At 39.8% G+C, this 25,490-nt stretch overlaps 1 protein-coding gene across 4 annotated transcripts in view; it reads right to left on the bottom strand.

The window, feature by feature from the left end:
- Positions 1 to 23,462, bottom strand: part of TFPI (tissue factor pathway inhibitor) — a 53,371-nt gene extending 29,909 nt beyond the window's left edge. For 2 of the 4 annotated variants that reach the window (XM_063162553.1, XM_063162554.1), the window contains exon 1: positions 2,258 to 2,401. The gene's annotated coding sequence lies outside the window, so the exon portion shown is untranslated. Of the gene's footprint in view, positions 1 to 2,257; positions 2,402 to 23,357 lie in introns of those variants that run through there. The other 2 variants (XM_063162551.1, XM_063162550.1) reach the window with 2 other exon arrangements.
- Positions 23,463 to 25,490: the final 2,028 nt, after the last annotated feature.

The following is a 25,490-nucleotide window of genomic DNA, read 5'->3' as shown; positions in this document are numbered from 1 at the left end:
GAACTGAATGACAGCAAAATCATGAAAGTAAAAAAGCCCTTAAAGCAGATACCACCTTATTTTACAATGCAAGCTAAAATTACTGCCAGAATCACCTTTTTAAAGTAAATGTAGATATTAAAGCAACTTTCCAGAATGTGAAAGATTGTGTAACGGTATGTTTTTTCCCCAGAGGAGATTGGGTTTTTTTCACAAACAATCCTAATCCCACTGATATATCAGTGGGAAAAGTCTATGTTCTGTGCCCTAAAAGTGATCCAAGATGCACAGAATCAGAATAGCATAAAGAATATCAGTGTCCCCATGCAGGTGAACACCTGGGTACCAGTGTCTACTTCTGTTTATGCACTTGGAAGAGTTATTTGAGAAACAAACAGTCCTTGCAGGCAGAACTGGAGCTGAGGAATTCTCCTTCTCTAACTGTGGATCTGGACACGTTCTGAGTCTGCTAGGATGCTCCTTCTTTTACACCCTTGCTTTGTTTCTAAGATCACTTTTCCTTCTATTTATTGACATTTCCTCTTCCTAGAAAACTGCCTCCTTTTTAAATGCTGTCCCTCACTTCCGTTTAGATCTAAAATACACACCAAAGAGTCAAAGTTTTACCACTGGGCTTTCAAAGTTACTCTCCAATGAGATTAGGGATAGACAACCTCAATGTCATTAAATTTCTATCTGTCCTTAGTCAGAAACATAAAACTCTAATTCAGCATTTAGAATATTACTAAATGAATAGCAATTAAGTTTTCATGAGCAATATTAGTGGGCACTGCACTAAAAAGTTAATGCTCCTTAAATGTCACATAGCTACACCAGAGAGCTGAAATGCTTTAAAACCCAGAAATTACAAACTTGGTAATGTACAATGGGAGGACAAACACACAGATTACTGAAAGGCAATTTAAAGGGCACTCTGTGACTCTTTGGCATAAAAGTCATAAAATTTTCAAATAAATGGATTCATCGAGCAATTGGCCCCATGTCTGCTTTTTAATGAACCATTTCACTTGAGGCATCATCTGACAGGGGAAAAGGCCAGAGCAGGATGTGCTTTAATCACCTTTACCTCCTCAGCACTGTTCTGTGTGCACTACCTCCAAAGTAAACTTGATCATAATTCTGAAATTCAGCTTAAAGAATAATTCAGAGGAATCTGCGGTGGATACAGATACTTGCTGCCCTCACAGACAGTAATAAATGTCTCCTAGTGAAATTAAATCATGGGCAGAAGGTTCCAAAGGGCAAAGGCTGACAGCTTTGCCCAAGTAGGTGCCTGGCAATTCCTCCAGCACGCCCTTGCTGTCCCTATCTGCACTGACAGCTGCATTTCCTGTGTCTGCCCATAAGACACTCAGGAAGGAAGGTTCATATCTTTACATGTTTCCCATGACACTTTCATGGCTAATTCCTGGAGCACTGAGTCAGACTGACCATACACACACTCCTCCCCCAAAACAAATTGCTGTTTTTCTCCCTGCCTCTCATTTCCCATTGTTATGGGCTTTTTCTTCATTAAAATTGAATTTTTTTTAAACATATTAGCCAATTCTAGCAATATTTCAAAATACAGGCTAGAATCACTTCTTTGTTTTACAAAGTTACTAAAAATGAAGTTTACATCAATTGTTCTAAGTAAAATATTAGAGAAGTCACCAAAAACATTCTGGTTTTTTGGAGTGCAGAATGTGTTTGTTATACTGAAACAACTGGACGCCTCATTCACTAGTTTCTGGTACATTTCAAATATACAGTGAGTGAAATTGGCTTCTGTCTTAACAGCTTTATTTGATTGTCCTAAAATCTTCCTGTACTTCTCAAAACATGAATTGCTTCAGAAGTTAGTTGCCTCAGGCTGATTTGAAGCAGCCTGGCAGACTACTCTGGATCGAGCCTCTCTTGCATCCACTGTAAAAAAGCAAGAGCTTTTCTTCAAACTCCAGCTATTGATCAGAATTAACTTATTCAGCTTTAACACAGCTTCCTTTCCAAGAACTGATTTAGAGCTTAAAGTACCTGAGACTGAGATTATGGCAATCAAATGATAGTTGTATTAATCGTGCAATCGTTCATTGTTCTGCTGTTTAAAATCTGGAGAGGAAAAGAAGTCTCTCCCTTTTTGCAGCACTCTTGGCTGGACTTTGAATCTAAACATCTGACTACTGCATGTAACGAAAAGCCACCAGCCGAGACTGCTTTCGGCAGCTAAAGGGAAAAGAATTACTGCGTTAAAACCGAAAGTCTGTTGCAAAGTACTCACCCAACTCCTAGCAACAGCTCTTGAAGAAAGAGGGAATTCCTGAATCAGAGCTGAGTGCGATCCTCCCCTAGCGATCCGCGTGGGAGGGGTGTGGCGTGGAGCTGCACAGGGAGGGCTGCGAGCTGGGATCTGCCTGCTGCCTGCCGGGGATGGATTGCTCGGTGTGGAGCCGCAGCTCCGACACGGGCTGGCCCCGGCAGCAGGCAGCGATCCCCGGGCAGGAGCGGCGGGAATGCTCCCTCTGCCCGGGGCTGGGAGAGCTGCTGCCAAACACCACGGGCTGGAGCGAGACGCGCCTTGACAGAGTGAGGGGCTGTGGGATGGTTCAGTCGCTGTCCCCGGCAGGCAGGCTCTGGCATGGCCCTGAGGATGCCCTGTTATTCCCTGCGAGTTTAAGGGATGCGGTGTGATGCTGTGTTTTGTTCTTTTTAAACAAAGCCACGCTGCTCAGCCGGCTGTCTGGAGCTGCTCACAAAAGTTATTCTGCCGGCAGCTACAACATCCCATCTATTTAAACATCACACCAGTACGTGCCAAAACTCGAGTTTTAGGGTCATTAGAGTACCATGGCTGATGATAGGGATGGGGAGACCCCAGAGACCTTGTAACTCATGTGTGCAGAGACGCACGGCCAAAATGTCAGTCTTGGACACACAGGATGGGAATTTCCCAGTAAGAGAGACAGAAATAGCAGCTGAAGCACAATAACCTACACAGTCAGTAGCTGTAACTCATTGTAATTATTTCTAGGCAAAGACAAACAGGTAGTTAAATCACTTTCATTGAAGGTTATGTTCAGCTGTTCATCACCATCCTGAATGAGACTGGCAGTTTGTCCTGGCCAGGTAATGGATTAACTATCTCTGACACAAACAGAAGGGCTCCTGGCAGCTCCTTGGATCTCCTGGCTGTTGTTGCTGACTGTAAAAATCTGTCTGTAATACTTTTCAGAGTAAAGCCAGTAGTCAGCTGAGTCTACTTACTATTAACTGGGTCAATAATCAGATGGATTAACCGTCCTGTAATGGACTGGAAACACTCCCAAAGCAAAGGGACAGTTCAAATGCTGGGGCCAGGTTCTACTCTGCAGTTACTAATTACCAGCTCAGATAAAGCAAGAGGCAAGCCAGCTGCAGAGGTCAGTGAAAAGGAAATGGGCACTCTGTCGTTTGTGTCACAGCACAGCAAATGAAAATCATTGTGGTAAGAATTAGTGTCTATCAGTGCTATCCATAAATCTAATTGAGGGTCACAACAAAGACAGTCCAAAGCAGATGCACTAAAATTACACCATGACTTAAAGAAATGTCTGTACATTTACAACAGAAACAAAACAAAACAGAAACTTAATAGATTTCAGAAAGTGTACATACATCTCCACTTTGATAATGCACCTAGATGGATGAACAAGAATCTGTGTGGATAGCTTCAAACCTGCTCCACTCTACATGAAATTGACAAAGAAAGTTTCTTTAGTTTTAGTTGTACTGGATGCTGAATGGTCTGAAATTACAAGTTCATGCAAATTTATTTTGAATCTAAGGACTGGGCCTGGCCATAAATTCAAGTGGATATTTTTGTTGCAGTTTTTATGAGGTTTTTTTTTAGTGAACACACACAAAAACAAATGTTCATAGTTTGTGTCAATGAGTTAACATCAGTCTTTTTCTCACAAGACTTTACACAGGTAACTCAAAGGAATTCTGAAAGATATGGCCCACACAGACATTAAAAAATAAAAGGGAAGAGCTACAGTTTAAAACACATTTGACACCTTATTCTTAAATTCGGTGAGGGTGTGACATTGCCCGAGCTTTAACAGAGTTGAACAGAGTCTGTGATGTCTTGTTGCCCTCTAGCGATGCCATTTGATTTTCCTGCTGCTTAGGTCTCAGAGCTGAGAGCTGTCTGCCTCCTGCCTCCAACAAACTGAGTCATAACTTAATGCTTTTACTGGTGCTAGGAGACGGGACAGCACGGGCATTTCTGAATCCTCATAAGGATAAAGAATCCTTATCAATCTGGCAGGAGATCCACCACCAGCACAGCTGGCTCAGCCCAGTGAGCCTAAGAGGGAGAGCTAAGATGTGGTAGTCACTGTCACCACAGCCACACAAAATCCTAGCTAGGTTCTAAACGGGGAGCATAGAGAAAGAGAGGAATATAGTTTAATTTCCTTTCAGCAGGAGTTTTACAAATAGCTCTATTACTGGTTTATACTTCTTCCATTATAGTGTCTCTGTAGTATTAAATATTTCAATGCTGACTAAAAACATGTGAATGGAAGTGAAAGACCTTCCTTAGTGAGAGGAAGATCAGAATCCAGCAGCTGTCACTTGAAGAGCTGTCTCTCTGATGCACTCCTCTCTCCCCTCCTATTGTTTCTTTCCTGTAACACACAGATCTTATTTAAAAACATGGCTATCTCAAGGGTTTTCTAACAACTGAAACTGAAATGAACATAAAAGGTCACTATTTTTCCTGAAAGCAGAACATTGAGATAGCACATTGTGGCAACTCCAAAAATTTAGGCTTTGTTTCTGTCCTCACTCCAAACTAGCGATAACTAAGTAACACATACCATTACTAATGGAAATGTAGTATTTAAACATCTTTAGAAATATTTTAGACATCTAAATATTTAAACATTTTTAAAAGGAAGAATCTTCAACACTTGACATCCAAATTTATTTTGGCTGGGGTTTTTCATTGGGCTTTTCTGCTTTGAAAGTCAAATCTTTAACAGGGGTATCAAAGGTAAGTTGGGTAAGTGGACTATCCTAATGTGCTTTTTTTCTTCAGGGGTGAGAAGAGGAAAGGAACTGAATGATGGATGAGAGGAAAGTGATTATCAGATCAACTTCTTACTAGTTGAAAATCTTCCCAAGCTGAGCTACCCAGCCTGTTTAAGCAGCAGCAAAGAAAACATTCCGCATCTGCCTTTCTGATTGCTAATCCCAGCTGTGAAATTGGTTCTCTTGAAATTAAACTTCTGCTTTGACCAGCAGAAGTACAGAGGTTCTGCAGTCAGCTGGTGCTGTTGTTCTTTTTCCTGAAAGAAGATGAGCTTTCAAAATTTTCCCTCCATCAAATCCAGGGCTTAAAAAAAAGGGCTCTCCTTCTATTAGGCAGAACACTTTGTCCTCTTGAATCCTATAGAAACCCAGTATTAGCTTACCACCAGAATATAACATTCTCTGTGCTGATACCAGATGAAGCAGGGGTTAAACACCCAGCATAATTAATAATCTGAGTATCCTAGAACAAGCAGAGAGAAGCAATGCAACCCTAAGGATTTAATTTCTCTTATTTTCCTTCTTGCCAGAGGACAGATGTATGTGAGAAACTTTCCCATTTCTTGTTTCCATCTGGGCAGTTGTTTCCCTTGTAATTCTTTTAATCCATTTTTCTGTGCATTTCTTTTTGCTTATGACCTTATATAACTCGTATACTTTATATTTTTTTTTAACTCATCAGTTTCTTAAGAGTAAAATATGGGCAGCTTGGAACATGCTTTGAAGTGGAAATCCTAAAAAATTAGTTCCCATTACGACATCTTTTAAAAGCCCAGAGATAAGCTACTTCTGTAGTTAATTACAGGAATCAAAGTACAGCAGATACCATGTGACATTTTGGAATAATGCGGAGATTTTCAAGACTCATACTCAATAAAAAAAAAAAGAATAACTAAGGAAGTAGGAGGTCAGGTCAGAATCAAATGCCACTCATTTTTAGAGCCAGCAGCTTTATGAAGTGTGAATTTCATTAAACCTCAATATCTTCAACCAAAACAGAGAAAGGGATGTCTTATGTAAAAGGACAGTGAGCCTTTTATTACCTTCCCTACAAAAGGCAGGTTTCTTTTTTCTTTTTAGTTTTTTTGTTTCATTAATTTGAAAAATTGAAAGAACTTTTCATCATACAGCTGCATTTAGATCTGAGGTAGATCATATCTGCAGCAAAATAGAGTAGAAGTATTACCTACTGAATTCTGTTAAATAATAAAAAGGGTGTGTGTAAGCTCATGGAACAAATTGCCTCACTGGACAAAGCACTTGTTTTAAAATAATATATTCCTTGTTTGGCTCAGCAAATGCCTATTTCTGAAACAGATATGGATTCATTCAACACGTCATTTTTCTTGATTACCTTTTTATCATCCTGTTCATTCTCCCATGGCATTTCCAATTATCCTCTTAATGAGCCCAGTGTTGCACTAAAGATCTTAGCAAACAAACATCCCTTTCCATCCATGTCCTTTAGTGCTCATTCCAAAAGCAGCCTGAGCCCAGGACTGGCTGCCTCAGTCACTGGATGTCACTGTAGCAGCACTGAGAGCTTTGGTGTCCTATGTGGAAACAGCCAGCAACTACACTTGTATTTATTCCTTCTTTATTGTTATCATGGGTTTGCATTCCTGTTCAGGCCACAGTCAGTGTGAGTTTTATCACAAGTTAAATATTTATAAATATTCAGGCCTGAGGATAATTTCTGCTTTCAGGGGGAAATATTCCATTAAACTTTTAAAACTCTTTCCTTTTTAATTTGTGTGCCCATTTTTATTGCCACTGCTCTGATGAGAGATTTATTTCTGAATATCTTTTTATGCATGCAAAGTATACATATTTCAGCTATTACTTATATACATACACACACCATACCAGAATAATATACTTATTTATGAATACAAATGCACATATTAAATTGATATAATATTTCCTTAATAATTCAAAAATAGTTCCTGGTAGGTTCACATAAGCTGTAAATTTAAATGATTGACTATTGCAATATCTAAAATACCTATCTCTTGCTTTAACAAAAGTGAGACAAGGCTAAACAGTGCAAGAAACACAACTCAACATGCTCAGAATATTGAAAATTGACTATTTTAAGCATGCACATAAGTGGCTTACATTGTCAGAGACTCCTTACATGGGTTTTTCCAACCCCCCTTGAAATGTATTCTAGCAGCACCAAAATCATCAATTAGAAGTATATTCTAATTTATTGTTAGTAGTATTACAGTATTATTTAGCTGTTTCTAACTTTTTGTTAAATTAAACAAATTGCAATTAAATGGAGTGCACTTTTAGATAGAAAACCACAAAACAAGCAGAACTTCCCATTCATTGGACTTCCTGCTGATTTCTCAGAAAGCTGTGAGCACGCCTGTGTTTCATCTTGGCATAGGATGAATAGAAATGAAGGTTATTTTCTCTTCAGAGGAGGTGACTGGGAGGCACTAGTCACAGGTGCTCCTCCAGGCTGCACCCAGGCCACCTCGTGTGTCCTTTTGGGTTTTGCACCGTGCCAGTTTCCCCAGGCTGAGCCTTCCCCCGCGGCGTGGCAGCTGAATAAATCAGGTGCAGGAGGTGCGCAAGCCGTGCCATAAGGAGCAGCAGCAGGAGTCCCACAGAACGTTTTCAGGGAAGCATTTTAAGGGTTTGGTTAAGCGAAGGAGGTGGCAAATGAGGACACCACCACGCGCTGCCAGCTCTGGGGAGCCTGAGCAGCATTTCCTGGCAGGCAGAGCTGGACCCAGCCCCAGCTGCCCCAGGGCCAGACCTGCTGCCTTCTGCTCCCCCCAGCCCACCGTGGGTACCCTGGAGCCCCCCTGCCCCACTTGTCACTTCTGCTCCATCACCTCCTGCCTGCTCATGCTCCACTCACAGGAAGGCAACTCAGGCACACAAGCAGGAAATCTGTTTTCCAATCTGCTAAAATCCAAAATAAAGCATTATCAACAACTACTGTGATAAAGACCTGCCCTTCCTGAGGCTGGCTGCTGCCTCCCAGACCACTGATTCTCAGTCTTCCATTTGGAGAGGAAAAGGCTTCTCTAGGAATCACAGAGACAGCAGAGTCCTTTGGGTGGTGAAAACACCACCCAAACATTGCCTCTTATCAGTTGCTATCCAGTATCTAAGCCAGCATCTCTAAGCAAAACAAACATTTCAAGTGTGCTCAGAAGAAGTCGTTAGACAGCTAAACCCAGCCACTTGTTCCTGTGAGAGTGACTGCAGTGCACACGCTCACCAGGGAACAGACATTTACACAGTGCTTACTTTGGTTTTAGTTTTTATAGATGGGGCAACTGAGAGGTGTTTTAAAAGATTTTATTCCATTATCAGTCTCGACGAAGAGCGAGACACAAGAGATGTAAAACTCAATGCCATTCTATCAGAAGCTAACATATTTCTTTGGTTATAATACTTTATAAAATGTTTTTAGCCAATTAGTTTTTGCCACACAATGCTGCTATTAGTAAATAATAGCATAAATAATTTACTTCATAAATCAACATACCTTATCTCAATATTTACATACAAATATTCAAAACTGCACAAGCTTTCTATCAAGTTCTAAAAATTCTTTACAAATCCATTTCTCACAGCTTACAACTCTCAGAACAATTGCCCATCTTTTATCAAGTTCCTGCCCTCCAAGAAACTGGAAGCAATTTTTTGTTTCACAGATGACAGAGTACTCATCCATCTTCAGCAAAGCTTAAGTTGCCTAGCAGTGAGAAAAAGATTTTTATTCTTTTATTATTACTTTTCTGGTAATAGCAAATAAGTAATAAATAATGAGATTAGACATGTGGGAGAAGAGTAAATACCAGATTGCACTTCAAAAAAGGGAGAAGTGCTGGATTAGAAATTAATTTTAAAAAATCTTGTATGAAGTCTAAAACTAATCAATCAAGAGAAGACTGTGCCAAACATGGAATACTGTGTACATTGTGGTACTGAAACTCGTGACATGATAAAAGTTGTGTGTCACAGGTCCTGTCAGACTGCTCCAGGTGGGAAAGCCCTTCCCAACTCATTAGGCAAGAGCCACCTTAGATGGCTGATATCCATCAAATTAGTCAGTGGTAAAATAATTTCCTCCTTTCTTCAGAAGCAAAATTACTGCAAGGAAGATGTGGGATTCAAAACATCTCTTCCATGCAACTGTTTCACGGCAAACACACCAAACAACAACAAACCAAAACAGATCCCTGGCAAGATCACCTTCCCCAGGAGACAGAAAATGGAACATAATGCCTTCCACAGGAGTTTTCATTTTGGTTTCAAAACAAAGAGTAAACATCCGGAATGCTGAGCAGCCAAAGTCTCCCAAGTGTGTGCCTAACTCCAAACACAGCTCTGGAATAAGGCAGTGCTTTTAAGAGGAGGAGAGCACAACAGGCTGCTGCAGAGGAATTTCCTGATGCTGCGTTCTTATCTCATGCCACAAGTTCGGACGTGCTGCTCCCCTCAGTGAGTGGATGAATGAAGCAATTTAGACTGTATCCACAGCAGAGCTCTCACAGAAATGAGCTAATGATGGCTCTCATGCTGGGGTTACTCAGAGTGCTACCCGAGGATAAGTCAGAAAGGAATCCGAGAAGTCTGGAGGACTGAGAACAACGCGATCATCCTGGTTGGGTCACTACAAAGAAACCCAGTATTCAAGGGTGTTTCCTGGGTGCTAAGTGCATCCTTAGTAAAGCAGAGTTTAACAGGACTGGTCAGAATGCTTACAAAAGCTGTATTCACAACATATGGAAAAGTGTGTGGATCCTGTGGGAAAATCCAAACAGTTCTAGTAAAATCCTGGTTTGCTGAGTGGCAAATTTTTAACTGGCAAGAATCTCTCACTGCAATATTCTCACCATCTCTCCTGAATTAGCCTGTTTTAATAAGAAAACAGGCAGTGAAGGAGGATTTTCCATAAAGCTTGTGTGCTATTGGTAAAAGAAGATTAAGAATTACTCAATATTTTTCTTTGATCCTCTGCAATCTGTTTCTAGCACTATACAAATCTCCACTAGATTCTGGCAGAAGCTTGTCAGCTTATTTGATTACTTTCCAGCCTGGGAGATAGCTGGGGTGATATTTTTTGCTTGCTTACACCACAGGGTAAGAAAATTTGCCCAGAGCTAAGACATTGTAATACACACACCCTGCTCTAATTCACGGATAACTCTTCTAAAAGACAGATATAAATTTCTTTGACAGATAACCCTCACAAAAACAAGTTACAGTTTCTGGCACTTATGTTTCAAAGCTTTTAATACAAGCTACTTGCAGTAAATCAAACACAGAAACAGTTTCTTCTCAATAGCTAAATACAAGCTGAACACAGATTTTTTACAGAGTGCTGTGTTGGAACACATTCAATTAAAGATGCTTAAATATTCCCCCCAACAGATTTTATTCCTCCAATTCTATTTTAAAAAAATTGTTGCTTTTTGGAGAAATAGCTGCTATATAGATACAAGGCGTTCACGGGGGCTTTTCATCCTCTCAAGATATTCACATATAATTTGACCAAATTAATTTTTTCCTTTAAATGCTTTGTAATAATAGTAACAACAACAACAAAAGTAATAAATAGAAGCACCTTACTTTGATGCTAGATGCAAAAGAAAGCATGCAATTAATAGATGGATTGAAATATTTCCAATTTTAAATATTTTGAGGAACATCTGCAGTAGGTAGATCTACAGTAGGTAGACCCTTCCTCTGCCACCCTGCAGTTCTGGAATGCACTGGCATAGATTCCAGCCAGGAATGGAAACTAAGACAAGAACTATAGATGCAGAAAGACAGATGGTGATTACCAGCCTCCTTTAAAAGAGCTCTGTTCATTCAGTTGTTCCTTCCAGGTTTATTTTACAATGAGCTGTAATAGCACACAGAGCCTTTCCTACTTGGTCAGGACAGAGGATGCCAAGTTTTGAGGTTAAATAATTTCACAAGTGTGACAAATGGCAAACTTCTCTCTTATTTTTGTGTCATTACCACTGAACTGACAAAAATAGGAGTATGAAAGCTTTGTAAGCAAGAGAGGCTTGAAGAGATTACAGACCCAGACTAAGGTTGGAATTGTTCATACACCAAAATGCAAGGAGAAAATGAAGTTTTTCAGGACTTGTTCCATAGAATATGAAGTCATACATAAACGGGCAAAAATATTTTTAAATTTCAGGGTGTTTATTAGTTTCTATTACTGTACTGCAGGGAACAGAGGATAGGGTCAAAAATAACAAGAGAGCAAAGTTGAGTGTTTTTCAGAGTTATAAGTTCCTCATGAGAAAAAAAAATATTCATGAGAACATATACTATTATAATTAACCATTTTCAACACAGGCATCTTGGAATTTACTATACAATTTTCTTTCTTACACAATGACCATTGATTAAATTAGTGCTATCAATCAGGATACAAATTTGGGCTTTTTTCTTTGGGTTTGTGTGCTTTAGTTTGCTTTTTTTCATATTATGTCAACATTTTAGAAATAAATGAAGAACACAGGCATTATCACTGTTTTGTTCCATTTAAAACAGAAAGATCTTATGGGTTTCTGAATTTTGCTTTTTGGATACAAACTGTAGGCAGGTGGACAGGCCAGCTGGAAAACAGAAGGAAAAGAAAAAATAGAAAGTTTTAATTGCTCCAAGCAAGAGACACTTATTTAAAGATGAATCCCTGTGGTGGTTTTGTAAGTATTTCTGGGGGGAAAAAAATCATGCTAAAATATGTCTTCCCTCAGTAAAAAAAAATAATTCTGAAACTAAAGTTCTTTTTGTAAAACACAGATGATGCACATAATTGAAAGAAGGTTCTTTGATTTTTAAAGAGATTACTCATTTTCCTGACCAAAATATCATTCCCAACTATCAATGCTTTTCTCACAAGAGATAGCAGTAAACTTTTAACCCAAATATTTGTGTGAATAATGAACTACCCCTTCTTTCTGCTTATGAAATTAAGGAGTGCTGATTAATCAATTAATGATCAATTGTCAAGACCTGGCATGTCTCTAGGGCGTATCAAAGCTAAGGTGGTTGAAACACCAAACATGGAAAGAGTTTCTTGGTGACTTGTTGCTGCTCTTTAGTGAAAAAGGTTAAACTTAGCAATATTCCATTTGATTGGTGCTGCTGATTTCTCAGGATCATTTGTGACTTAGGTGTAGTGTTTACTGCTATCAAAGAGGGAAGATGGCATTTATTCCTTTGCTGTGTCCAGCTACTCCTTGTGTCTGTGAAATGCAAGGAAGTTCCTTCAGCTCTGCAATAACCAGCAGGGCTGGTTATAAACCAAGCCTGGAGCTCTCCCCCAGCTCACAGATGGACCTTGATGTTTTATACCAATGCCTGGGATGTGCCTGCAAAGATCCCCTTTACTTCTCATTTCAAAACCACCTTGAAAGCAGCCAGCCTGCTCAGTGTAGCATTATCAGCCCCAATACAATCTACACATCTGAGGTTAAACAGTGCAATATGTTTCTGGATGAAAATAGGATTGGTGATTTGTTTACCCACTGTATAATATTGAAGATGGTTTTGTTCACATGCTCGGATTTTCTAAAATATAAGGATTCAAACAAACTCACAAAAACACCCCTCAACAAATAAAACCTCATAGCGCCAACTGCCAACTGTTTTTCCCACTTATAGGTGACACAGAAAATATTCTCTGTATGTGGTACCAAGCAATGGCTGTGGGGAAAAAGGTCAGTCCTCCACTGATTATATTTTTCTACAGTAAAGAACCACACTAATTCTCTGGTATTACAGTGGCTACTTGTGAGAATATCTCTTCTCCTCCAAAAGAAGCAAACTTGACACAAAGTGGAGAGCTGAATAATTGCCACCTCACAGCTGGAGATACTCCAACATCCTCTGGCACATCTGCAAGTGTTTGGCTCTGTCAGATTGTGGAAGCCCACAGCTCAGAAAAGCAGTTTAACCACCAGAGGGGGAAGCAGGATTCCCAAGGGTGGTCCCTGCATGGCCACCATGTGATGCATTACACTTTAGTAGCACGTGCTCATTAATTTCCATTTCTTCACTTGCTTTTTCTATACTTTCTTGGAATAACACATTAATTGAATTACAGAGGTGTTTCAGTAACCTGGACCATACAGAAACCTGTGAGGTTCAACTTCTCTGTGCACAAGGGGTTCCTATTAATGTCAAAGCCTAAAGAATGCAGAAGCTCTAACCAGGATTTAAAACACAATTTTTTTGTTTTGTGGGATGACACAAATAACACAATCTGATAAGAAACTGTGTTTTACTTGTTGCTGTTGGTATAAGCTTTAAGGCCTTGAAAACAAAAACCAGAATCTAAAAAATGGGTATCTTAGCAGATGTCAGTAGTAGAGAACTCAGATTTCCTCTGCTTGGAGTTCTGGAGCACTCAAAAATATATTTACTGCTTTAAAAAGCTTCCCAGGGGAACTTCTGTATCTCTTTGGAAATACAACAGTTACTGCTTTGGTCAATACCACCACAAAATTACATAAACATTTATCCCACAGTCCTAAATTTGTCTCTGCATTAGTTATTTGTTATTAAAGTCATTGCAATACAGTCAATGCTTTTTACACAGAGCAGTTTCCTATCTGAACAAATGCTTCTGATTATAAAGACTTCATCTTTGGAATCTGCCACAAGAAAACATGAAGCACACATCATGACTAATTACAAAAGGATGCCAGATTATAATTCATGGCTCTTTAAAGCACACACAAACCCCCCTCATATGGAACATCCACTAGGTCAACCACTTAAACCACTTCAAAAGAAGAAAATAATTTCTTAGTCTAACAATACTGAATCCTACTGTACAGAATAAAAGATGGGATTTTTCAGCATATTATTAGTTAAATTCATCTTCCAAAATGGTGATTTCAATCCAAGACAACAGAAAGAAAACTGTAAATGAATGGTGCAGCTAATGGAGGTAACAAGCCCTTTTTGTCTTGCAGGATCAATCCACAGGTCACCTCTCAGTTTGCCTGCACATCTGGTAGCTGACAAAGGCTTGATTGTTCCAATTGAAGAGAGAAACCTCTTGGTAGAATGACCTTTTTCTAACTGTTCCTACCCACAGTTTTGGATCTACAGGAGATGAAGAAATAAATACTTGAATGAAGGAATCTTTTTTATTTTGTATGAGGTGCTCTGCTCATCCACAGCTGCCAGATTAAAACAGAAAACATGCCCCAAAATGTATGTGCATATGTATGGCATAACTTATTTTCTGAGGATAAGAAAGAGCTAAAAGATTTCAATCTATTTGCTCCAAAAAAGGTCAATGATGGCTTGAATTCATGCTACTTCCAACTCACTACTGAAACATAAAAAGAGGGGATCAAGGAACGAGTTTTCCTAGTTGCTAAGTGCTCAACCTCTTCCTGCCCAGTCACTGTAATTTTTGACTAGTTTTTCTTTTGTTTATTTGTTCAGGTTTCTAAGTCTGAGTTATAGCCATAAAGATTGTCTGATACACAGAGTAAACTTCCAGAAAAGATACATCTCTGTGGACAACCTAAGCAAAAAGAAATACTGTAATTGAAAAAAAAAAAAAAAAAAAAAACCACAAAAAAACTGGGTCCGCAGCAGTCTATTTTAAGAAGTAACAAATTAAGTGAATCATTTAGTTAGAATCCATTTTCATTTCTTGATGTTCCTTTTTTTTTTTCCAAAATGAGCTGCTTAAGCATTCCTTGCTTCCAGGGATAATGCTGGAAACTGTATCAATTTAGGGCTTTTGAATTCCAGACCTAATTAAGATTAACTTCTGCAAGATAGAGTTATTTAACAAGCTATAGAACAAGTTATCCGGTCTGTTAATACAATATAAAGTTTTATAAGACAAAATAAATCAGAGAGAGAAAATAAAAAAAGAAAATAACCATTGATAAGAGGGTAAGTAGAAATTATAGCCTCTGAGGAATTAAGTAGTTAACTCTTCAAGCATTATCTGCTGCTGTGGAAGTACAGAACAGACCTATACTGCATGAACAGGATTTGAAAGTGAGAATTGTACCAGAGGCTCTCAATCAATGTGAAACATGCAAATTGAAGTCATTATTAAGCAATTTTATTCATTGACAGGACATGACGTAGATGGAGCTGAGCCCAAAGCAAGGCAACTCAACTCTGCTGCTGTGCAGAGGGTGAGCCCTTGCACTGCTTTCAGCACCCTTGATTAGAAACACCAGTTTGATGGCCAAGGAGTGAAGGCACTTGGAGCCCCATAGCTCTCAAGCCAAGGGAGGAGGCTCACAGTGATACAGCTCTGGAGAGCTGCAGCACAGCTTCAGGAAACACTCTTTATTCATTGGACCAGTATGTTATTCCTTTCCACAAGCTCCCCAAGGTCATAAAACACACATTCTATTCCAGAAACACAGAGCAGAGAAGCAGGGCCATTTCCCCCAACTGGCTTTTCTTACAAAGCATGTTTGGAACAATGTGCTCACATTGCTGGCTGGATGTCAAGAACCACATTCTTCACACACAACCACACTATAAGGTAATTTCTTTTGCTGGATCTCTCACATAATGTAAATAAAAATACTGGAAACTTCAGTAGATATTACTTTTATGAAGTAAAGTCTGTGGTTCTTGCTTGTCACCATTAATGAGAGCAAACTCCTCTAATCACTGCTGTAGCAGCTTTGTTGGCCAAAAACCAGCTTACTTCTCTCTGACCTTAAAATTGTGTACGTTTTAATTGTTAGGCATTTCATTATGGATAACGAGCCCCAGTGACCCTCACAGAGTGATTAGACAAGCACCATTGCTTGCCATGATCTGAGGGAAGGGCAGACACTGACAAATCCTAAATAGAAATAGAGCTAAAGCTCACCAAGAGGGAGTGTGGAATCTATGGCAGTTTATGGCTCCTGAAGCCCCAAAGCCATGAGGAGCTCCACAACAGAAATATCATCTTTCAAGCCTTGCTCATGCCAAGGCATTAAAGCAGGAGCAGAGCAGATTTCCTGCCCAAGGCTCCAACATTGCTCTTCCTCGGCGTTGGACTGCAGCCCAAGGTTTATAACCTAGGTCTGATCCTGCACAGGCTCCTCACTGGGACCCTCCCCACTCCACTCCACCCACAGCAACATCTGCTCCTAGCCAGGCACTAGAGGGTTTGAGCAAAAGGACTGCTTCTGCTTTGGGTTGCAGGAGTGTCACAGACTCTTTCTGGAGAATAACATCTTTTTAAACTGTTCTTGCAGAGATCACTTAACTTCTCGTTGTCGCCATATCCATTAAAAATAAACAAAACCACAACAAGGAAGGGCTGCCAATCCCTCTTTTAGATTTTTCATGGTTTTATGTTTCTTCCTTTCTCCCTTGTCTCTTCAATACCTTACCAACTGAAAAGATCTTGTAGCAATATTTACAGCAGAAAATTTTTGTCCAAAGGCAAATATAAAGCACAACACAAGAACAGTGTCTGTACAATTGTAAAGATATCTGCAGAAACAAATGGCATCTCTTACAGAAAGCTGCAGGAACAGCTATTATAACTAAATATAACTTGCTACAAAACACAAAGATCTGCCAGTGATGTTTCCTCATATCATCTGCCACCAGTCCTGTTCACTGTCATAAAAGGACAATTCCTTCTATGGTCCTGACAAATTCTCTTTCTACTGCCTATAGTGCTTGACTAGGAAGAACAAACACTTCTGTCCTCTTCTTTGCAACCATTAGGGACAGAGAATTAAAAAAAAAAAAAACACAGAAAAAAAACCACCATAAAACCTAACAAAAGCCCTTTGTTTAAGCTATATGTAAATTTAGAGTTCTGCATAAAATATTAAAATGAAATTCAGTGGGCACTGGCATAATGGGACAATTTTCCTTCAGAGATCTCATGCATTTCTGACTTCTGGGATATTTTCTCTGAGAAAACCAGGAAACCTAAGATCTCATATCTTCTCTTTTTCAAAAGGCCAGTAATTCTGACACTCTTACCCAATTCAAAAACCTGAATCATTCCATGTAAAGAGACACTGGATCCAAAAATGTACCAGGCACCTATAAATCTTAGCCAGATTTGAGTAAGTTTAAGGGTGAAGGCAGATTCTGCAGCTTTAATCAATAAAAACACTTTCTAAAGTACAGAAAACCCACCTATTTTGAGCAAAAATTTGACATTATTAAAAACCTTTAATTTTTCTCCCAGTCCCTTGTTACAGGAAGAGGCAAAGCCTGCAAAACTTGCACTGTTTGTGAAGACTGCATCTCATGAAGCTTCCTCTCATGCTCTCTGATCATGCAGTTTCATGCTAAATATTTCTTCAATAAAGCAAATTTATTGTTATATGTCATAGATATTACATAGAATGCTACTACATTTTTGAACCAAGGTGAAAGATGAAAAATGTTTGTAAGAGCAGTTATGCAATTGTCACAAACAACCTCACTTTCAATAATGCAGAATCCGTTTGTGAATCCTGCCATGGATCTAAGTAGATTTCCTTTAAATACCTATAGATGGTGCTGAAATACAACTGTTCCTTAAAAAAAGCAACAATCACAAAGTCACTGTAGCACAGCTATCCACTAAAATGGGTTTTAGTCCTGGCTGTGCAGATTTACCTCAGAGAAACACAGCTGAATCACAGTTTGAGTGCATTACTGGTGTTTTCCTCAGGTACTTATCAGAACAGATTTCCCTCACATGGCCATGATGCCTTATAACCAAGACTAGTGGCAAAAAATGAGGCTATTTTTTTTAATTGATGGAAATACCCAATAAAAACAACAGGACCTGTGAACACATAGCTATCCTGACCATGGCATAACTAGAAAGGAAAAGAAACATAAACATGTTTGTCCAAGAATTTCCCTTTCAGGTTGCACAGTTCACCCCGATAATCACAAATTTTGCCATTCAGTATAAATAATGACAATGAAGCTGCTAACAGTTGTCTGGGCATCAGCCCAGTTTGCTGAAATGAAGCAGAACTAACTGGCTTCTCCACAAACATATAATGGAAAAGAACAAAATTTTTGCCAGGCATAATTAACATGTGGTAACGTGATAATCAGCACCAGATGAATCCATACTTTCTGATCTCAAAAAATGCGTAGTAATTCCACACTGGTGCTTATTAATAGAGAAACTGAAGTGCTAATGATTACAAACATAGTTTATGGTAAAAGTCATAGCTTGAGCCATTTCCTGTAATGCTAAAACTGAGCAATTTCCAAATTCTATTCAGCCTTGTAAAAGATGAGACAAGTTACAGTAATAAAATAAATTTAATATTTCTATATTTAAAAAAAAATAGTGCACAGTGAAAAAATGTGGCAATAAAAATTTGCATAAATAGTTAAATGCTTACAAAGTTTTTGAACAAAGGTTCATGTACATCATGTAAAACAACTGAATGACATAAAACATGAAAGTTAAGAGAATACTTAGTACCTGAACACATCTCTGTCCATTTTAAAAGTCAAAACAAGCAGAACACCAAACTTCCTCTCCATCTTGCATCCCAAACTGCAAGTCACAGAAGTGTTTTTGCTCTGTTCATTATAAAACCCACAAAACACAAGAAGCTATGCTCACCCCTCCAGTCTATCCCCTCAATTTTTCTCTCAACAAGAGAAAAAAACTAAGACAGATACATTAAGTTCCTAAAAGAATGGAAAAAAAATCTGAAATCAGTATGAAATTTGATATTTATTTATTCTTGCATTCCTTTAGTTGCCAATTTAAGCTACTTTCAGAAAACAAAAAAAACCAGCTTGCATGGGAAGTAGAGGTGTACATCACTACAAGATGAACATCACCCTTTCACTCAGCATGTTCTTTTGGTTAAGATGTAATCCATGTTTTCTTCTCCCCCTACCATCTTCCAGGCATTCCAGCTTCCTTGTGGCTAATTTAGAAGTTTAAACCCAGTGTAAGATGATTTGGATGCAGTAAAACAGTGCAGCACACATAGACAGGTTGAAAACAGGATATGAAACCCACAGAGACCATGCTGCTTCACAGCTAAGGCAGACTCTTGCTCTACACATACAAGGATATTCAGGCCTAGTTTTGAAATGGAAATATAAACAAATATTAATTTTTTTCCGGGCCATCTCACTGAAAAAAGTTGTGAGCCTGCATAGGATGAACAACTCAATTATTTCCTTTAGAAAATCCTTCCCTATATTCATCCACCTCTCCTCAGAATTCTTTTTGATTTGGAGAGCATTGTTAGTCTTAAATTTTGCATCCTAATGTCTTCCCAGACTTGGGTCACATATCTTAGTAGGAAAAATTAGACTACAAATTGGTTGTAGTAGAGAAAAATAATTCTTGAGAAAAACAAGAGAAGCAACATCTGCTGTCTATTTTCTTATCTTTGGAAAATTTCTATAAACACAGAAAACTGATTTAAGTTGCTTAAATAAGCTGAAAGAATGCGGAATTCCTCAGAATATGAGTAGTTTTAATCTCCCCCAGCAAAAGGTAGACAGCATAAATCATACATTGTGGTTAATGTTTAAAGTTATACTTAATTATATCTCTGTTAAGTAGTTTGATTACACAGGGAGTATTTAAGCTAACATGAACAAGTCATTAGATTAGATAAGGGAGCATTATTTGGCAACATTTTGATTACTTCAAGTTGTTAGGGAAAGGACTTGAAAATGTCCAAGTATAGTGGTAGAGAATGCTCTGACACAGATCAACCATTCCATAGGCAGACAGCACAAATCCAAATGCAGGCATTTGTAATGATGTATTTGTATTGGGATTGTGGCTCAATATTGTCTCTAGAATCAGAACATCTAAGACAAAATTATTAAAAAGTAAATAAATTCAAAACCCTACAGACTCAGAGTTGCAGCTGTACTTGACAGGTTCATTTCACAACAGGCATGTTTCAGAGTTGCTGCATTTGAAGGTTTAGTAAGGTAATCACAAAGACCTGGTGGGTGGAGTGCTCATACCCACACACACAGGGTGAAAGATCCTCTAGCAGGGGAGTGGCCACTGGGTGATCTTTCTCTTCCAAACCAAACCATCCATGCCAGGCTGGAAACCTGGCTCAATTATGTATTTTATCAGTTTAGCAACAAGCCAACTCTGAGCTGGCAGCTACATTCCAAGTCCACCCTAAAATGTGAAATGCCCAAACCTCTCATTTGGCCCATTCTGTGTACACAGTCTCTGACGGGGGACTACATTTTGTACCTCCAGACACATTTAGGGTGGAAAAAGGAAACAGCTGGCACATATGTAGCCATTAATCTGAGAAGCTGAGGGAGAACAAGGCAGGAACTGCAACCAGATTTGAGCCATCAGCACTGAAGATGAAGCTTTATCTAAACTCTTGTTGTTTTTCATGTTATAAAAGATCCAGTGATCTCATTTGTGAAATTCTCACTGCCAACAGCTCCGACAGGATATTCCATTGACTCCTTGCTTTTTCAATGTCCTCTGAACCTGCTTACAAGTGGCAGCAATGTGGGACTGTCACTTCCCTTGCCTGCCTTACTGCACCTGGTTTCTCTTCACTCTGGGAAAAAAAATGCCTTTTCCTTCTCCTAACAAGGCAATAGATTTTCTTGAGGCAATGCTGCATTTCACAGCTCAAATGCTCATCAGTTTAAAAACTCCCTGCCTCCCAAAGGTGGACATCCTCCTACATCTCCCAGCCTCCCACACGCTGCTTTTTCCCGTGGTTTCCATGCACCCAGCTGTCCTCACTCAACTCTGATCTCAGCAGAGATAATCAACAATCTTCTTCAAACAAAAGGGAGAGGATCACATAGTGAGGCTCCAGCAGCATCACTTTCAGTTTCCTTATTTCACAGCACATCTAGATGTAGATAATTTAGATAATTCTCAAATTTGCAAGCCCTCATCTGCCACTATAAAAACCTTTAAAAACAAACACCTGTGGTTTAAATGCAATTGCAGCTGGAAATGACCAGCAAACCTGCCTTTCTCACCTTCTTGTTCCCTCTTGCATACTAACTACCCCAGTGGTTTTGGAGGTTTTTTCTCCCTTATTGCTTTCAGAAATATCATGTAACTCTCCACTACCTTTTCTGCACACCCCCACACTCCAGAGTCACTGCATGATTATGATCAGCAATAAAACCTGAAACCTACTCCTCCCATCAGCCCTCCTGCTACCCTGCCTACACATGGGCTGTTTATAGAAATCAGCTGCTCAGTCAAGGAATCTCTATCAGCTGGTACAAAAGCTCTCGAAATGTGACACAACCACCGTGTATTTATTTTAAAAAACCCACATATTAGCTAAGAGATAGAAATGTTGTGCCATTTTTTCCCCAGTTCACAGTATCTCACAATTTTATTCATGGCATGGGAGTTAAACTCTCATTACTCAGGCAGGGGAACACCAAACTGACTGTAAGGAAAAACAGACCACATTTCTAGGGGAGGCTGCTTGACAATGAATCCTCTTAAACCATTCTACTAAGTCATTACAGAACAAAAAAAGTGCTCTTCACTACAGAACAATTTTACCAAATTTAAAAATGGAATTTATTCATTAAGTTACAAGCTGGACAGTTTTCACTCCTATCCAATGGGTTAATCTCAGACTGAAGTTTGAACTCATTCAAACCAAATTACTGGGCACAATCCTGCCTGTTAATGGCAGGGCAGCACAGAAGTAGAAGAAAGGCCAAAATTAAACTATTCATATTAATTATCATGGCATTATCTTAAAATACACATAAAATTCTGCTCTCCAACTGTAACATACCTATTTTTCTTGAATAATGTAATTGCTGGTGAACAAATAACTCTTTCCAATGCTCATGTGCCCTTTCTCTGGAAGGCCTTGAAAAGGTTATTGTCACAAAAAGAATGCCAAACCTAAGCAAGACAAAAAATGTAGCCAGATAAAAGCTGCTGAAAAAACTTTTCTTTTTTCTTTCTACTCCACAAATCCATGTTTTAGTCAGTCTGGCCAACTTTGGTGCCTAATTCTGCAAAGCACTAGTATCCTAACTAAATAAGATTCCATCAAGGGAGAACAAAAGAAAGAATCAGTCCATATACTCAGGCCTTGGGGTTGGTCAGAAGTGATTAAGTCAACGTTTATCAATTTTTGTGTATTTTTATAGTGGGAGAAAAATAGGTAAAGACAAAGGAGCACTCTGCAACACTTGTCCTTTAACAACTTTGTCCAGCACAGTTCATGAGAACTCTGCTAAAATAATCTGTCATTATCTAATCATTTGATCATCAGCAACCACAAGAAACAAGAGAAAGTTTAAGCAGCAGTGACTTTCACAGGCCAGACTGGAGGGAATGGGAGTTTTGTGGATTGCCCCAGAATCTGCACAGGAAAGAAAATCCTGAGCCTTAAACACATTGTCTCATCAATATTCTATGAATGGTTTTACTTCCACTCTTGGAAAATAATAAATGCTTTGCTCTATTCTAATGATTAACTGGAATGCAATGCACAGTTCTGCTAAACACACTCAGTATTCACATCTAGTCTCTCAGGACTAGGTAGAGAATAAAACCACTCCATATATTGCATCTGGTGTTATAACTGAGATTTTCATTCATTCTATCACTTCCCATTAACCCAGGCTGAGGTCAGACTGTTGTAGCACTGTGCTTATGAACACAAAAGTTACTCTATTTACTAGAAATGCTCCCCAAAGCCTACTTAAAGCGATTAAACTGTTCAAATATTCATGTGGGTTATTGTTCATTTTTCTTTTTTTTAATATATTAACACCTAGACAAAAAGGTGTTCTCATACTCAAAACAGAAACATTTTTTCCTTACCTTCAAAGAGTTTACTTAGCAGTTTACATACATGGCAAACAGATGCTGCTACCCTAATTTACTCATAACACACTGTGATGGTATCTAGAGAAGCACAGAGCAGACTTGTGTGGCTTCTACCATCCCTTATCTCTGCTGCAATTCACACTGCTCTGCTTTGCAATACCCGAGGAACACTTTGGGCTGCTGGCAGCTACTAATGAAAACATCTCTTCCCTCCTCCTCCTGCCTCAGAGAAGCTAACAGCTTTCATGAGGTACAAAGCAGAACAAAACCATTGTTTCTGTGATCACTTCATTAATAACTCATTCCCAGCCACACACAGTTCTGCTTCCTCTCCTATCAGGATGCAGCAGATGCTACAATTCCAAATTATTCAAGAATTTGATTAGTTACTACCCTCATCAGCTGAGCCACTGAACACAGTTAGCAAAGTCTGTCAGGGTGAAAAAAGGGCAGTAAAAGTAAGTTGCAGCCAAAATTTGCAGTATTTCCATGCACACCTGACCTGAAAACGGGCCCGGCCCATCCCGTTCCTGCAGTTTCCATGGGCTTTTCCCATCGCCCGTGGCTGTTCCGGCAGCTCCTCCACCAGCACGTGTTGGGTGATAACACTGAGGAAAGATAATAAATAAAGACACGTGAGTAAATTATTAGTTTTTTCAGGTGCTTAGGAAAAATCTGATGGCGATATTGGTGAATCACTGTTCAGCCCCGCTCCTTCCCACAGGACCGCGCTCACCTGGGGATTGCTGAGCTTCAAGCCGCCCTCATTCTTAACTTAAACGAGGAAAAAACAAAACAAAAAAAAAAGACAAAAAAAAAAAACAAAAACAAAAAAAACCCGACAAAATACCCAAACGCACACAAAGAACACAACCCGAACCTTTCCATGAGGAATTAAGCGCAGCAGCTCCCGCTGAACCCCGCTCGGAGCCGGCTGTGGGACTGATGGGGAGCGCCCGGCCCCTCCTGCCTCACAAACCGCCCGCGCCGCTCACCTGCAGTTCATTACCGCAATTAGCCCGCGCGCGGCTCACCTGCCATCAATTACCGCAATTAGCCCGGGGCCGGCCCGGCACCGCCTTCTTCGGGGAAGAACGATGGGACAGACCCCGACCCTGAGGGAGCCAGGACTCCACAGCCCCCCGTCCCCGGACACACCGGCACTGCCTCGCCTGCAGGGTGTGATGGTCCTCAAATCGCAGAGAATATGGGAAAAAAAGAAAAAGAAACCAAACCAGACACCTCTTTCTCACGTGATTAAGGGTCACTTTCCAAAGAATCAAGGTTTCAAATATCACCATAAAACTGTTTTGAAACAGGTGGAGAAGAGGTTTTACATAGAATAAGAGAGCAGACTCCAGTTGCAGTCACCCTGCTCTGGATGTGGCTCAGTGTGACTCAGTGTTACTGCTTTCACCTGAGTGCCTGAGGCACAATGGGCTCACCTGACAAGACATGGACACCCCAATCAGCACAAGCTGCTCCTCCAAACACACCCCAGGTAACAGCACTGAGCACAGTGGGCTGCAGCCCTGCACTGCCTGATAAACACTGGTGCTAATGTTAATGTGCTCTAATCACTGTATTTCATACATTTTTTGGGGGCTCTAGTAATACCTCATTATGTTCATCATTGCAGTCAGTTTAGCTCCATTATGTAGGTGGAACTCTCACTACGTGCTCTGGTTGTTCGTAGTGTTCAAGCACACTCTGATGCAGGCCAGCTCTGATTAGAAGCAGATTGGTGGAGGATTATTCCAGAGGTAGTTAAACACCACTCAGTAGAATTAATTTCATCCAGTGCCTGAACTACATGTTTAAAATCCCTTTTGCACTTATTGCTTCCCCCATTGCCTACGCTTGATCATTTCTTCTGCCTATGCAGGATGATCCCCAAAATACTGGAGATGATGTGAAGAAGAAAATTGCCTCGCTCACTCCCTTCTCTGTTTTTACCCTACATCCTCTAGTTCAGTCTACAAAAAAAGAGAACATTCACAAGTTCCTTGGTCTTGAACAAAGGCTTGATTTCCATGTTCACAAACAGAAATATTTTCAGATTGTTGTGAAGATTTTGGTGGGAAGCTGTGGTTTACCTCCAGAAGCAGAGTTTAGGTAAGGCACTGAGCTATGTCAGTGAGAGGAGCTGAAGGGTTTGGGTTTCCTCAGCAGAGTCCAGAAGAGTTTGCAGTGAGCAGGAGGAGTTGAGGTGGTACTATTCTGTTTGGGCAGGAAACAGTGAATTATTCACGAGAGCATTTTGGGGGACAGCTGGTACAAATAGACATAAAGAGTGTGACAGCTGATTCCCTGGGCAAAAAGGGCTGAAGAATCAGGTGAGAAATCCAGCAAATCCTTTGAGTGAAGGAGTAGCATGAAACAGAGAGGACCTGAAGGAAGAGCAGTGTGTGGAGGAGCAAAAAGCTGAGGAAAATCTTCACTGAAAAGCTGATAAAAGATGAAGGTTACTGTGTGAGGGGCTAGGTCTAAGCTGGTAAGTGTGTGAAGCAGGAGACAGGATGAAGATCCCAGTAGGAAATGCCAAAGCAGCTTTCTTGACCACTGCTGACAGTTGCTCTGGGTGCTAAGTAAATTTCACTAGAGCTGAGTCAAGGGCTCTGCCTCATGGTTTGAA

Source organism: Melospiza melodia, chromosome 8, assembly GCF_035770615.1.
Source record: "Melospiza melodia melodia isolate bMelMel2 chromosome 8, bMelMel2.pri, whole genome shotgun sequence".
Classification (NCBI taxonomy): domain Eukaryota; kingdom Metazoa; phylum Chordata; class Aves; order Passeriformes; family Passerellidae; genus Melospiza; species Melospiza melodia.
Note: the sequence above shows the minus strand (reverse complement) of the source record. Positions and strands in the feature narration are given on the sequence as shown.